This window comes from Dreissena polymorpha, chromosome 9 (genome assembly GCF_020536995.1).
Source record: "Dreissena polymorpha isolate Duluth1 chromosome 9, UMN_Dpol_1.0, whole genome shotgun sequence".
Taxonomy (NCBI): domain Eukaryota; kingdom Metazoa; phylum Mollusca; class Bivalvia; order Myida; family Dreissenidae; genus Dreissena; species Dreissena polymorpha.
In genome coordinates this window covers 37,372,837-37,387,529 of record NC_068363.1, presented here as the reverse complement: position 1 = coordinate 37,387,529, position 14,693 = coordinate 37,372,837, and positions in this window count along the sequence as shown.

The window sequence follows — 14,693 nt, the reverse complement described above, 5'->3', positions numbered from 1 at the left end:
AGTTCACGATGTGAAATATGCTCAATGTATCACACCGATTTACAAGCTCGTTTTAGTTTACTAAATGCTTGCTATGACGGGGGTCTCCTCGGTATCTCCTTACTCCGTGTCGTGACTGATCCCTCAACAAACCCTCGAGCTCCCATCAATCACCTGTAAAACATATCACCTAGATTCTCCATCGGCCAGAATCACACAGTGCCGAACAAATTAATTCCCCGAAATCTAATTCTCCCATTATGCATTTCGCAAATTTCTTTTTGACACGGACCATATGGAATGAAAGTACCCTGAAACCTCGCGGGTCTATGAGATCTGGAGTGGAAAATGTTCAAGAGTCTGCCGTGCAAGTTAAATCCTTAGAAGAAACGGTTTAGAACGACGACCAGACCGCCCTCGAAACTCAATAAATTGTTTGTTTGTATATACAATGGTTTTTCTGCGATTTTATGACGCAGACTCTGCGTCGCCCGCAGTGGTCGCTCCTAGAGGCCGATTGGCAGCAGGCGTCTGAAATCGCGATGATTTTGAACGAGACGGGAAAATGGCATCACTCTTGGTTTGATGACTACGCATTGAATATCTCCTCAAATTGTTAATTTGCGTATATGACCAACAGTGTCTATGCAATAATGTTGAACGACTCGGGAAATAGACATCATACTTGGTTTGATGACTACGCATGGAATGTATCCACACTTTTTAATTTGCGTATATGACCAATAGTGTATATGCGATGATGTTAAACGAGACGGCAAATAGACATCACACTTGGTTTGATGACTACGCATGGAATGTCCCCTCACATTGTCAATTCGCGTATATGACCGATAGTGTCTATGCGATGATGTTGAACGACTCGGAAAATCGGCATCACACTTGGTTTGATGACTACGCATTGAATGTTCCCTCACATCGTTTATCTTTGTGCGTGTAGTGCGTGTATTACCAATAGTGTCTATTCGTGCTTACGAGTTTAAGTCTAACCAAACAGTCAAAACCGTCTATCCGCGCATTGAAATCTTTTGTCTACGTCTATGACCAATATCATTCAATTTGTGTCAATGTTTACGTATTTATGCCTTCAGATCTGTGTCTATGTTCATATCCAAAAGTTTCCATTCGTGAATTTCGCATTATGTCTACCGTACGTATATGGTGAATAGTGTCTATTCGGGAATATGGCATTAGTTCTATGTATATGGTGAATAGTTTCTATTCGGGAATGTGGCATTATGCCTACGTATATGGTGAATAGTGTCTATTCGGGAATATGGCATTAGTTCTACGTATATATGGTGAATGGTTTCTATTCGGGAATGTGGCATTATGTCTACGTATATGGTGAACAGTGTCTACTCGGGAATATGGCATTAGTTCTACGTATATGGTGAATAGTTTCTATTCGGGAATGTGGCATTATGTCTACGTATATGGTGAATAGTGTCTATTCGGGAATATGGCATTAGTTCTACGTATAAATGGTGAATGGTTTCTATTCGCGAATGTGGCATTGTGTCTACGTATATATGGTGAATAGTGTCTACTCGGGAATATGGCATTAGTTCTACGTATATGGTGAATAGTTTCTATTCGCGGATTGGTTATGGTGTAAACGTATACTACATGTATATGGTTAAAAGTGTCTATCCGCAAAATTGTTTCTACGAATATGGTCAATAATGAATAATATTGACTTTAGGCTGTTTTGTCTACAAATATGGTTAAACGTTTTGTATTAGCGAATTCGAAATTATGTCTACATAAATGACAACTAGCGTCTTGTCGCGAACTTTGCAGTTGTGTCTTCAGTTGTGTTATTCGCTAATTTGACATTGTTTCTATATACATGACAAATAGTGTATATTCACCACTTTGTGTCAATAAATATGGCCGACAGCATACTTTGAAGAAAGCGGCATTTTTGTCGAAGAAAATGGCAAATAGGCCTTCACCAAAACTTAGTGAACCGGTACTTTTATCGAAATGCACGAATATATTCTTATCTAACACTCATACCCATGCCAACAATATACATAGGCATAGTATTTTGACAAAAATGTAATACTTGGAAAAGTTTTAAATAACTATGATAAACAGAAAATGTATAAAGTAAAACAGCATCGAATGCAGGAACTCTTAATGCAACAGCCAATGCTCTGCTAAAACGCGACGTTGGCTTTTGAATGTATTGGTTAGTTAACCCATTTATGCCTAGCGTCTAGAAAAAAGGCCTTGGCAACCGCGTAGACCCAGATGAGACGCCGCATGATGTGGCATCTCATCAGGGTCTGCGCTGTTTGCTTTAATGAATTTCCGTAAGAAATAATATACTAGACATCCCTAATTTTGGAAATAAAATGATCGAATTAAGAAGGATGGCAGAGTCCACTGGGCATAAATGGGTTAAACCGCGATGTTGGTAATGCATGCTTCATTGTTTTTCCAATGTCCATTGATGAATACTTATTAAAGAACCGATATTTAATACATATTTTCGTATTAGTCATGAGTGTGCTTTTGCTTGTTTAATATAATTCATATGCTTTTTTAAATACATATGCCCTTTTTCAGTGTCATTTTGTCAAACTGTGAACAGGCCCTTTGTACAAGTTAAATATGTGTGGATCGAAACATATCTGTATGCTTATTTTCTGTAAGCCTTCCCATGCTTTTTGTGCTTATCCCTGTATCCTATGTGTGTGTTAAACATTGTGGTGCATTTATCGTGTGCACTACATTAAAAGATGAATGTATGTGGTGCGATTATTGACATACATTGCCCCTGTCGAAATATCAAAGCCGCAAAACCTGTTTTCTGAGGGTGCCTTAATTAAAGACAGAGGGGGTAATCACGTGACAAACAAGATGGTGTCGTTCATGCCAAGAGGGGTATTTTTCGCCGTTTTATACCCTTAAATACTTGAATTAATTGTTCGAATGTCGCCCAATTTCAGCAAGAAATTGATTAGCGTTTATTTCGTACCAATATTCGATCTTCATCTCGACTTAACTCGCTGCGAATGAAAGCGGGAGCTGTAATTTTGAGATTCTCTGAAAATTTCGAAGCGAGTTAAGTCTAGACATATAGCCAAAGACCTATCAATATAAATGTATATTGATAGGTCTTTGATATAGCGATATTAATACAATATAAACGCTATTGAATTTCTTGCCGATATGGCTGGAAAAGAAAACAATTTTAACAATTAATACCATTAATAAAGGGTAAAAACGGCGAAAAATACCAGTCTCGGCATGGTGAGCGCCATCTTGTTTGTAACGTGATTACCCCCTCTAAAAGAGGACATATACATCTTTAAGTTTATACCAGTTTTTTTACGAAGGTAATACAAATGTATTGACAGTTGGCCGTTTTTATTGGACCTTATAGAAAGTGTGTTTAATATTATAAACCCTTTGTATTGGTTTGCGATTTTCCTACTTTGATTAATATATAGTTCTGTTTTAAATTTTATAAAACTTCAATCTTCAGTACACAAACTTTAACCAATACAGTTTTTGAGTGGTTAATTTATGGTAGGTAGTCGGTAATTGCAACAACAAAAATGTTTCGGAGTGGAGGGGATTCCAGTCTTGAAGAGATTTTTAACAAATTAATTATAATATTGAAATTAAACGGGACCTGAACAATTGCAGGGGTTGAAAGGGTTCCGGTTAGGACAGGTTTGAACGTGGATGTAAATTAATGTTTTTCAAAGTACAATACATGTATTCACATGATTAAATACCAATATAAGAAATGCATGTTCTATATATATATAATTTTTATTTGTATTATCATTATTATTATTGTTAATATTATTATTATTATGATTATTATTATTATTATTATTATCACCGTGAAAACTCTACTTTTTAGTTAAAAACAAACATACGAATTAATGTGTTGCACTTTGGGAACGAATCGCATAATCATGGGATAAAAATAGTACTTATTATGTTTTAATTAATTTCCCCACCTGAATCGTTCACATATAACATCGACAATCAATCTATGCGACTTAAGCACCCGACATTTTGTAAATCTGATCAGGTTACGCCCTCTTTGATGGTTAGATCCGCCCACCTGTTTACCGCGCTTCCATCTAACCCCAAGATCTTATCCAGACAACATGACACGCTCGGTTGCCATAGTTACCACGTGTAAACATTCTGACACCTCTTGATCGGCCTGAGGACTTTGATGTTTTTCTGATGATTAATTACGGAATCGGGATTTTATCGTACATTCCCGCATCTAGTGTTTCGACCTTTCAACATTTTTGCTGATGTTCTGTTGCTTGTTTTGGCCCGTACCCCAGAACTGTGAAAATAGCCGGTCGCTATGAACATATACGTGCGCTCTGTAGATTTTAAGTAAAGATTTACTGATTTATGACCCGCGAATTAATTTTATCATTGTAGAATGAAACAAATGGGTGGTTTTAGATTGACACAGACATGATTTTTTAGACTAACCAAAATAAATACGAATATTGTATAACAACAAAACAACAATAAATCAAACTATAATGAATAGACATCATGTTCATGTGAACATTTAGACGAAAACTGCAACAGCTTTTATTACCACATTATCACCGCTACAACTACCGCGGCCACCACTCATTCTTCAAAAAATACAACTTCATACGCAAAACTGAAAAGTGTAGCATGTTTCTTAATTTCGCATAAAACAAACATAACTATTTGCTAATAACGTTGAAGTTACCAAGAATGTTATATTATGAATAAACAAAAGCGCAATGTAGCATATACGTAATATTCCAGCGGAAATCGCCGCCGCATGTAGCACGTTGAAGGCGAGGAAGGCGTAACCTCTCAGCGGCTTCACTCGTCACTCATGCGCGTCTCTCGTCGCCTCGGAACCTGTCAGCGCGCAGTTCGCCGTTGCCGTTGCTCCCGTTGACGGTTATGGCGAACATACTTTTTGATGTTAAAGCTGGACCATTTTTGCGAATCTTAATAGCTACTACATTGTTTTTTTTGCTTCAATGATTCAACAGTTAACCCAATTTTTGCAGGACTCAATAGTTAGTCAAGTAGGTTTATTAGTTAATTAGGCTTGATTCCCTCGGGTTCTTACATAATGCAACCTCTGGGACGGCATGTCCAATCGTAGAAATACATCCATACGTGATTCGATGTCTTTGTATACGTACAGACAGACCTAATACATTACGTATTTTCTGGAAATATATCGCATCGTGATTTTTGGTGTACACAACACTGTATTTTACATAGTTTTATTTACCAGTAAAGTAGTTCTCTTGCTGTGATTTAAGAAGTTATTTTCGATTAATAAATGTTTATCGACCTTTCAAGATAGATTGCGTGGAGTTCAGCATCGTTGGACCGGGTGAGATTTGATCCAAGTGGTGCATAAACTTGCAGTATAATTAACAACGTATAATTAACAACGACAAAGAGTTATTGATCGACCGATATACATTTGAAACTACCGGAATGTCGATTCTAGCATGATCTCAAATATATTTGACAGACTATGTTGAGGTTAGAGAGCAATTGCGTGTTCTTGGTTAGTATTTTTTAACGAAAACAAAGCTTTGTTTTATTCATATAAGAAGGTGATTATTGTCTGCGAATTGTTGGTTACACTCGGCGACGTTTTATTTTCCAATATGATATTTCGTATATATTTCACGACCGACCAAAACAATTAAGTGTATGTGATATTTGATAACACGTATAAGTTGTTAAATTGAGTTGTTCAGTTTTGAGAGATTATGGGGTCCTGACATCGATTACTTTCAAATGACGTCACGAGGCACCGATTTTGGTTCTACCCAGAAAAGGACGAGTGTCTCGTGTTATTTTCGGTATTTAGAGCATTTGGGCAGCGTAACACTCTACGACTTAGGTTTAAATTGGCAATTATGAAAGCAGAAGTTAGCCAAAGAAATGTGTTCACAATCGTACTTAATAACAAAGCAGTATGCTTTAACAATATAGTAACAGAGCGAGGTACTAATGTACAAATATTCGTTGCTGTAGACCAGATTCTGATTGTAAAAACATTAATTCAAGAAAATATTCACTAAAATATTAAACATTATTACCGATGTCCATGAATAAGCGTTCCCACAGATACCCTACGCGCATACGCTATCTTTCTCATACATAACGGTACTTTTTTCGAAAGAAAATTTCTCACATATCATCTGAAAGAAATTAATTAAATTCATGTCATCACCTTCTTATCTTGTTCTTGGATTTTCCAAGTGTTTCTGAAATTATAAATCGCTCTTTGAGTATTTTTTAGTCCATACAGATCCCTACAATGTATGGTTGTTGCAATAGGAAAATGTACAGATTTGTTTAAACTATGTAAAATGTGTAATCCGTATTACTAGTCTGAATATTTGCTTCTTTACAATGTTTTTTACCTAACGGTTAAAACAAATAAAATTAAGATAAATAAATAAAAGATTTAAGCCCCGTCTGTTGGTGTTGTTTTTCAAAAACTGACACTTTGCAGAAATCGTTTCTATCGATGATAATGATAAGGAGGAAATCATGGGACATGGAGATTTAGATGATCGATAATATAAAACTAATCGGATGTTTCAAACACCAATGTTCGGTTGACACCGAAGTGAGGTATAACAGGAACTTAATATCACAAAAAATGCATTAGATTATGTTCATAACCAATACATGATCACATTGCCGTGTCTGTTCTTGCTACGTCAGCTATTAATAAATGAGTCGCCTTCTGAGAAAACTGGGCATAATGCATGTGCAGTCCGCACAGGCTAATCAGGGACGACACTTTCCGCTTAAACAAGATTTTCGGTAAGCAGGGACTTCCTTCAACTGAAAAATACGATTGAAGCGGAAAGCGTCGTCCCTGATTAGCCTGTGTGGACGGCACATGCTAATATGGGACGACACTTTACGCACATGCATTATACCCAGTTTTCTCAGAACGCGACTCATATACATTAAGAGCATGAGATAAATACAAAATAAACATCATTTTGAAAGATCAATTTACAATGTAAGAAATAAACATTATATCGTGTTTTCGTGACAATATAATTTCAAAGTGACCACATAATTTCAAACGTTGTTTAATAATTGCAACATTTATTGCATTATTCTGCACCAAATGTCATTAGTGAAAATATATAATAATTTCAACTTCATATTCAAGATATTTGTCTTTATTATACATTTAAAACTTATTATTGTTTTATTAAAAAAATATATTAATATGAAGGCCATATGAAGGACAAATATAATCGGATAAATCGAACTTTATACTTGTATGTTATTTTAACTCGTAGTTAACAAATACATGAAATATTCTTAGTTATTATGCGCTCCTAACAAGACTGACCGTGTACGTTTCGTTTAGCACCACTATGCGACTGACTGTTGCTGGCCAATTAACGGGCAGCTGCATGGGCAGCAATTTGCAATCAATCGCTTCAATTTCTCGCCACTGCCTCGACGGGCGTCTTGTGGCATGTAATCAAGGTGCGCAAAATAGTACACAAACATGACAACTAGCTATGAGTCGTGTTCTGAGAAAACTGGGCTTAATGCTTGTGCGTAAAGTGTCATCCCATACTGCACAGGCTAATCTTGGACGACACTTTACGCACATGCATTATGCCCAGTTTTCTCAGAACGCGACTCCTATCATGTGGGCTTTAACTGCTTGCACCATAGCCCCGTGGTTATTTTGTTCGGAACGTGTCGTGGCTTATATTGAAACTATCGTTTTTCTCTGTGTGCATTTGTAAGTATACTGCTACATAAAAACAACACTTCACTTACACTTAAGACGATGCCTGATAATAAAAATGTGGTAAAGTTAAAATAATTTATAAAAAAATAAGCAAATGACGATGTTTGAAAAACTAGCACGTCTGAATAGTGAGTGTATATAGTATAGCATGTATATAGCGTATATGCACTTTGAAACATACTTCACAATGGCCCTTATAAACGGACGTATACATATCATCTAAACACCTTGGCTATATTTTAAGGCTTATTCGGATTACTTTCGCCAAAATGGACTCTGTATACACTTTTTGTAACTGTCGCGTTTGAAGGGCTTTCCTGCACATTTTTCAAATGCGCAAAGAAACGTTAATCTTTAAAACAAATGCCATAGATCGCAGTTGCGCTCGTCAAGTCCGAATTTATACTTGGTTTAACCCATTTATGCCTAGTGGACTCTCCCATCCTTCTAAATTGGATCAATTTATTTCCAAAATTAGGGTTTTCTATTATATTTATTTCTATATTTAGAATATTTCTTACAGAAATTCCTTTAAGCAAACAGCGCAGACCCTGATGAGACGCCGCATCATGGGAAAATCAGGGGAAAAAAACGCTCTAAGGATGTATGCATCGTATAATTTTAAGTTGAAAACCAACGCGTTCAGCTCATTAAAATTAAAGCTGAAATGTAATTCACATGCGTATAAGTCAAAGTTTCAGATCAAAGACATGTTGTGTAGTTGAGGGACTTAAACTGACCAGTATTTGCAGCTGATCACTTCGTATGATATAACGGTACAAGACGCCACGGGAGGTAATTAATATCGAAGGTGATAATTGCTTTACTCGCTTTATGTATCCTTCAGGCGGTGTCGAGCCAAGATGGTCGGCAAACTATGGCCCTAGACCATTAGCATTATCGCAACACTTTTGACACAATCGCGTATCATCTTATTTACAGGTGCTTACTCAGATGGTTGTTCCGCGCTAAAAATCCTTCAGTTGAGTATAACATATCTGAGTTTAAATTATTCTTTCCTTTTTTTATGCAATATAATACACACAGTGTATACATGTATAAAGTTCAGACATGTTATACAAGATATGCTAATATATATTTTTTTAAAGAGAAAAGAAAAGAACAAAAGAATAGTTATGAAAAGTTATGAGTTGTATAAAGTCGGAAGAAAGCATACTGGACTTGTGTGTTTTGTTGTATATTCACAACGATCTTATAAGATTGAAAAAAAAATATACAAAAATATTTTACAAGATAAACTAACATTAGAGTGAAATGTATATAAGTGGACAAACATTATGAGAATTTAATCCGATTCCATTTTTGTTCAAAGATTTGTAATGTGTCATTACTGAGGGCTATTTCTTTCTCAATCTGGATTTTTAGTTTAAGACTATGGACAAAACAATTAAAATTTGGTACTTGTATTTCATCAATATAAGAATAAAATTCACAATATTATTACAGTCTATTGATTTCAATGAGTAAATTCCGAAAACTTACATTTAAGAAAGATAGTTTAACGTTTAGTTGCTGTTGTTCAAGAAAAGATACTAATTGATTCCAAATAGGCTGGATGTGTTTGCACTCCCAAAAAAGATGTTCTATAGTTTCGATGTTTTCACCGCAGAAGTCACACAGATTTGAGTTAGATAATTTGCATTTAAAGAGATATTTATTTGTAGCTATAATTCTATGGATGTATTTATATTGAAAATTTCTAAGTGTGCTTTCAATAGTTGCTTTATATGGCATGGTAAATATGTGTTTCCAATTAAGTTCATGTTCTCCGAAAAGGACTTGCCATTTATTTTGGGTTTTGGAGTTTTCTGTAGGGTTTTTAATTTGTAGTGTGTACAATATTTTATTCGTTTTGTTTTTTCGTCCAAGTATGTTTTCTACGAATGTTGTTTGAGTACATGGTGTATTATTTGTATTGAATTCAGATTTAATATGTATGGGTATGCTTTTGATTAGTGTGTAGTACTTCAGAAAATTATTTGAAGGTATTCCGTATATGTAGCATATATCATCAAAAGAGTAGAAATCCTTAGTTCTGTAGTCATATAATTGGTCGACATATTTAATGCTTCGTTCAAACCAATCTTTTTAGAAAAACGTCTTATTGTTTGAAGTTATGTCTTTATTGTTCCATAAAATAGTTTTACTGCTGGTTTGGGTTTCTAGGTTATGAGTGACATCACTCCATGCTGATAGAACATCAGACAGAAATATGTTTTCGTTTGCAATTTCATGTAAGATAGTATTGCTGATGTTACATTCAAAGAGTAAGGAGTCACCATATTTTTTTAGGATTTTCTGGTAGAATAATTTCCATTTACTCGTATTGGTATTGTCTAGGTATCTTTTAACCCAGCTGCATTTGATTGCATTCAAGAATGAGCCAATGTTCGTTAATTGGATACCTCCATTTTCTACAGATTGAATTAACTGAGTTCGTTTTATTTTATCAGGCTTACCGTCCCATATGAAATTAAATATTGCTGATTTTATATCGTTAATAACATCATTTGGTGGATTTGGGAGAACTGTTAATAAATAAATTAATTTAGGAAGTGCAAACGTTTTCAATACTGTGTTTTTTCCGATTTACGATGATGCCATGATTTTAAGCAGTTTTTAAAATTCTGTAATTTAGGTAGTATGTTTTTAAGAACTGTATCCTTCTTATTATTATTATTTCTTTCCTGAAAATATGAAAGGTGTATTTGTTCTTGGAACGCATGTCATAACTGCCACTTTTGCTTCACCAAACGTTCAGCATCGAGACCACGTGCCAACGTTTGTGTAACAGGTTGTCGGCCGCACGAGTCACACGTATGTGGTATTTGTTTAGTAATTTGCCGGCCAATTATCTGTTATATTAGTAGCACGCACCAGTTTGCATCCTGCTGCTAAGGTTTGCGCCGAGATTATTTACCAAACCTCTACCAGTGGCAGTGCACATTAATGCCTCATTGGTCACCGTGCACTGGTCTATTTTGATCAAAATTATATCTTTGGGTAATACCCGGAAAGCCGGGGTAAATTTGACCAACTTTGTCTCAAAATTAAATATTTTCACCTGAAAGGTCACAGGGGCAGGTCGGAACATAAACACGTCGCGAAGACGCAGGGACGACCTGTTAATAAATTCCTGATATACATACACATTTTTACCAAACATGTACACTAAACCGCTTTGTATATGCATCACCATGTTTATTATTTCCATATAATCAACGGTTTAACAGGTACCGACAATTTGTTCAAAGGACATAAACCGATTTAAACCAGACCAGTGGAAACATCAAGAAACGTGGATATGTTCGGTGAACCCAAATTCGTTTCAAACTGCCTTATTGTCTTGTTCGGTGATTTATTCCTTCATATTATAACTTTCATGCACTTTTCTTTATTACATGATATGACGTATTACATATGTATAGCTTTAAAAAAGGCATACAATATAAGGCGAGACTTTGCAAGTTCTTCGAATTGAACATCAGTTTGATCCAATCATACTCCAGTTCGACGATCAAATTTATGTTCTTCTTCAATGATCTAATACAAAACCGTTATGACAAAAATTCCTGACAAAGTCACTGTAAACCAAAGCATGATATTTTACTTATGTATGATGACGACATTGGCGTTTTCGATGGATTACCTCGTTCAGTGCAATCAATTCTTATAGAAAATTTATTTATTTTGTAACGCGTGTTTATTTATTTTGTAACGCGTGGTATATGCAAGTAATTGGTGTTAAAACAAAATGCACGTTTTTAAACGGCCGAAACACGTTGATATATTTTTTATTTGTACATTACTCCATCAAAACATAAAATCTGTAAATCGTTGAAATACATCGACATGGGCTTCTCAAATGCAAAGAAGCAATAAGTTGAGAGCACAATATGCCACCTTTTCATGACATGAACTGTTCTTGGTACTCAACAACATGAAACTTCCGCTTTCACACAAAATAAAAAATGTTTGACAATCTGTTTGGATCAGTCTATAATTTATATGCAGTTTTTTGGGGTACGCAAAAAAACAACAACAGAGATATACATGTGTAATAAATGTATTCGACGAATATTGGATGTTCAATCGTAAACCAACCCCGTCGTACTTTACGGTAAAACTGATAAAGACCATCACATTGAGTTTAGAGCACTCATAATTGTTAAATATTGAACAACATTCTCGAAACAGATCATAGATAACTTTCATATCAAACATATATACTGTTCAATGCGGACGATGACCGAAATCAGTATGATTACTTTAATGTGTGCGTTTATTGTATACTGTGTTACAAATCAGTTTTCCAAAGATTTATAAAGAACAGGTATAAAACAAGTACCGGGTATACGTAGGTTTAGGTATAAGTATATTTATAAGTTATTAGCAAGGTGTTCCCTTGACGCTCGTGTTGACCCTTTGATCCTTGGATTTATTGGGATATTCAAAATATAAATATATTAAGAAGAAACAACAGCAAACAACTAAAACTGACTGACTTACATAGATGTTAGCTTATGAAACAGTTGACTCTGGACTCTCCGAAACTTATGAAGTCCTTATTAATTGAATAAGTGAAGAAGAAAAAATACATTATATCATTTCTTAAACGCATGCAACTTTCCAGTTATTAATATGGCGTTTACTTTATGTACAAAAATGAATCCTAAGCACTGCGCGAAAGGACAAAGTAAGGCTCTTTTTTGGACTTTTTTTTGTAATACTTATGGATTCACAAACATAAAATATGTTTTCTTCCATATATATTCTTATTATATTATTATTCTTATATATTCATGTGGCCTAACTTAACGTCAAAGTTTTCGCCTGGCTGTCCGGCCAGCACAGTGGTTGGTACACTCGCTTTTCACTTAGGCGATCCAGGTCCAATGCCCGTTTGAGGTAGCATGTGGGTTTGGTAGGTGGTTACCATACTCCGGGTAACCCGGCTTCCCCACGCAACACAAGACCACATTGAAATTGGAAAAACACTTTCAGTAACAACGAAATGGCTGGAAATTGCAGATAAAATTAAACATTCGTCCCAACTTTCGTGAGTCTAGTAAGTTACTTAACCCTTTGCATGCTGGGAAATTTGTCGTCTGCTAAAATGTCGTCTGCTAAATTTCTAAAATTAGCATTTTCTTCGATTTTTATTTCAATAATACTATCAGAATAGCAAACAGTTTGGATCCTGATGAGACGCCACATTCTGTGGCGTCTCATCTGGATCCAAACTGTTTGCAAAGGCCTTCAAAATTCGGTTCCAGCACTGAAAGGGTTAGGTAGGAGTGTTGGAGCTCACTCCGGGTCAACACATAATGTAGCCTCTGGCTAAGAAAGAATCTCTTTAAAAAAACAACTTAGAAATACACACACGCAACTTTAAATACAACAAGTGTTCATTGACAATAAAGATGTATGCAAAAACACGATGAGTCGTGCTCGTATACACAATCGGGGTCTCACAATCGCGCATTAACAGAATGTTACATACCGGTAGATTACTCGCTTGTCCCATGTCTTTACATTTAGGGCGTCATGCAGACAAAAAGGATCAAGTGCTAGTATTTTAATAGTTCTCGGTTAAATATGGGAATAGTCGTTCACCAAAGTGTGTTCACATTAAACTTAATTCTCCGAAATTGAAATGTATGTAATAAAATTTAAAAAAATCTTTCTGGTAGATGAAACAATATACACCACAAAGGGACGAATCATCAGAAAGTACGGTTGCAAATAACAATGTCGTCAAAAACCTGAACAATATGTTGATACGGTAGAATGAATAAGCACTGTTTATGTTTCCATAAATTCAAGACTTACAAGTGAGAATGGTTTTTCAATTGTATTCAGTTATCATAACATCTTTAGTACTTAATGTATTAGAATTGAATACTAGACTTACGCACAAGTAAAACTGACGTCTTGTCATACATGTGAGTTATACATTACCTTGTCAGCTACGTCCATCTGCAAATAACTCATGAATGCGTGGATAACCTGGGATGAAATAAGTATCTAGGCTATATACAATACTATGAAATATATACAGATTTCATTGGGTCGCTCTCAAAATATTGAAGTCGTTTGCTTCACTTAAATACTTGCACAACGTGGTATTCGGATATAATGATCAATCATTCACACGTGTTTAACTCATTTTTGCCTACTGGATTCCCCCATCCTTTTAAATTGGATCAATTTATTTCCAAAATAAGGAATGTCTAGTATATTTATTTCTATATTTAGAATATTTCTTACAGAAATTCCTTTCAGCAAACAGCGCAGACCCTGATGAGACGCCGCATGATGCGGCGTCTCATCTGGGTCTACGTTGTTTGCCAAGGGCTTTTTTCTAGACGCTAGGCATAAATGGGTTAACATGCATATTATAACAATAGTTGGAATAAATGTATACTTGAAGAAAGGTGATGGTGAAACACTTCCAAATCAATGACCTATACCTACAAGCTGTAGCTGGCCGTCCCCGAAATAAATTTCATTTTATTACGAATTTGTTTTGTTTTTTAAAATTACCACGTTCAGTTGCGATAAAACTATATTTAAAGTGCCAATACATTGAGAGATTCCTTTACTTTTGTATTTAATATTTACTGTTTGATTTCTACCGCCGTTTATATTTCTGTTTTTAAGCCTGTAAAAAACGCAAATAATGACATTCATTTTGCTTGTATGAATATTTAAATAATGTAACAAGCAAAATGTATCTTTGGTAATTTTGTTAACGACAGTTAAAACCCTATGGTTATGAATATATGCAGTTTCTCACTTGTGATCTGTGCTGATTTTTCTGTTCGAAATTGCCTTATTATATGTGTTTACTATAATATATAAATCATGT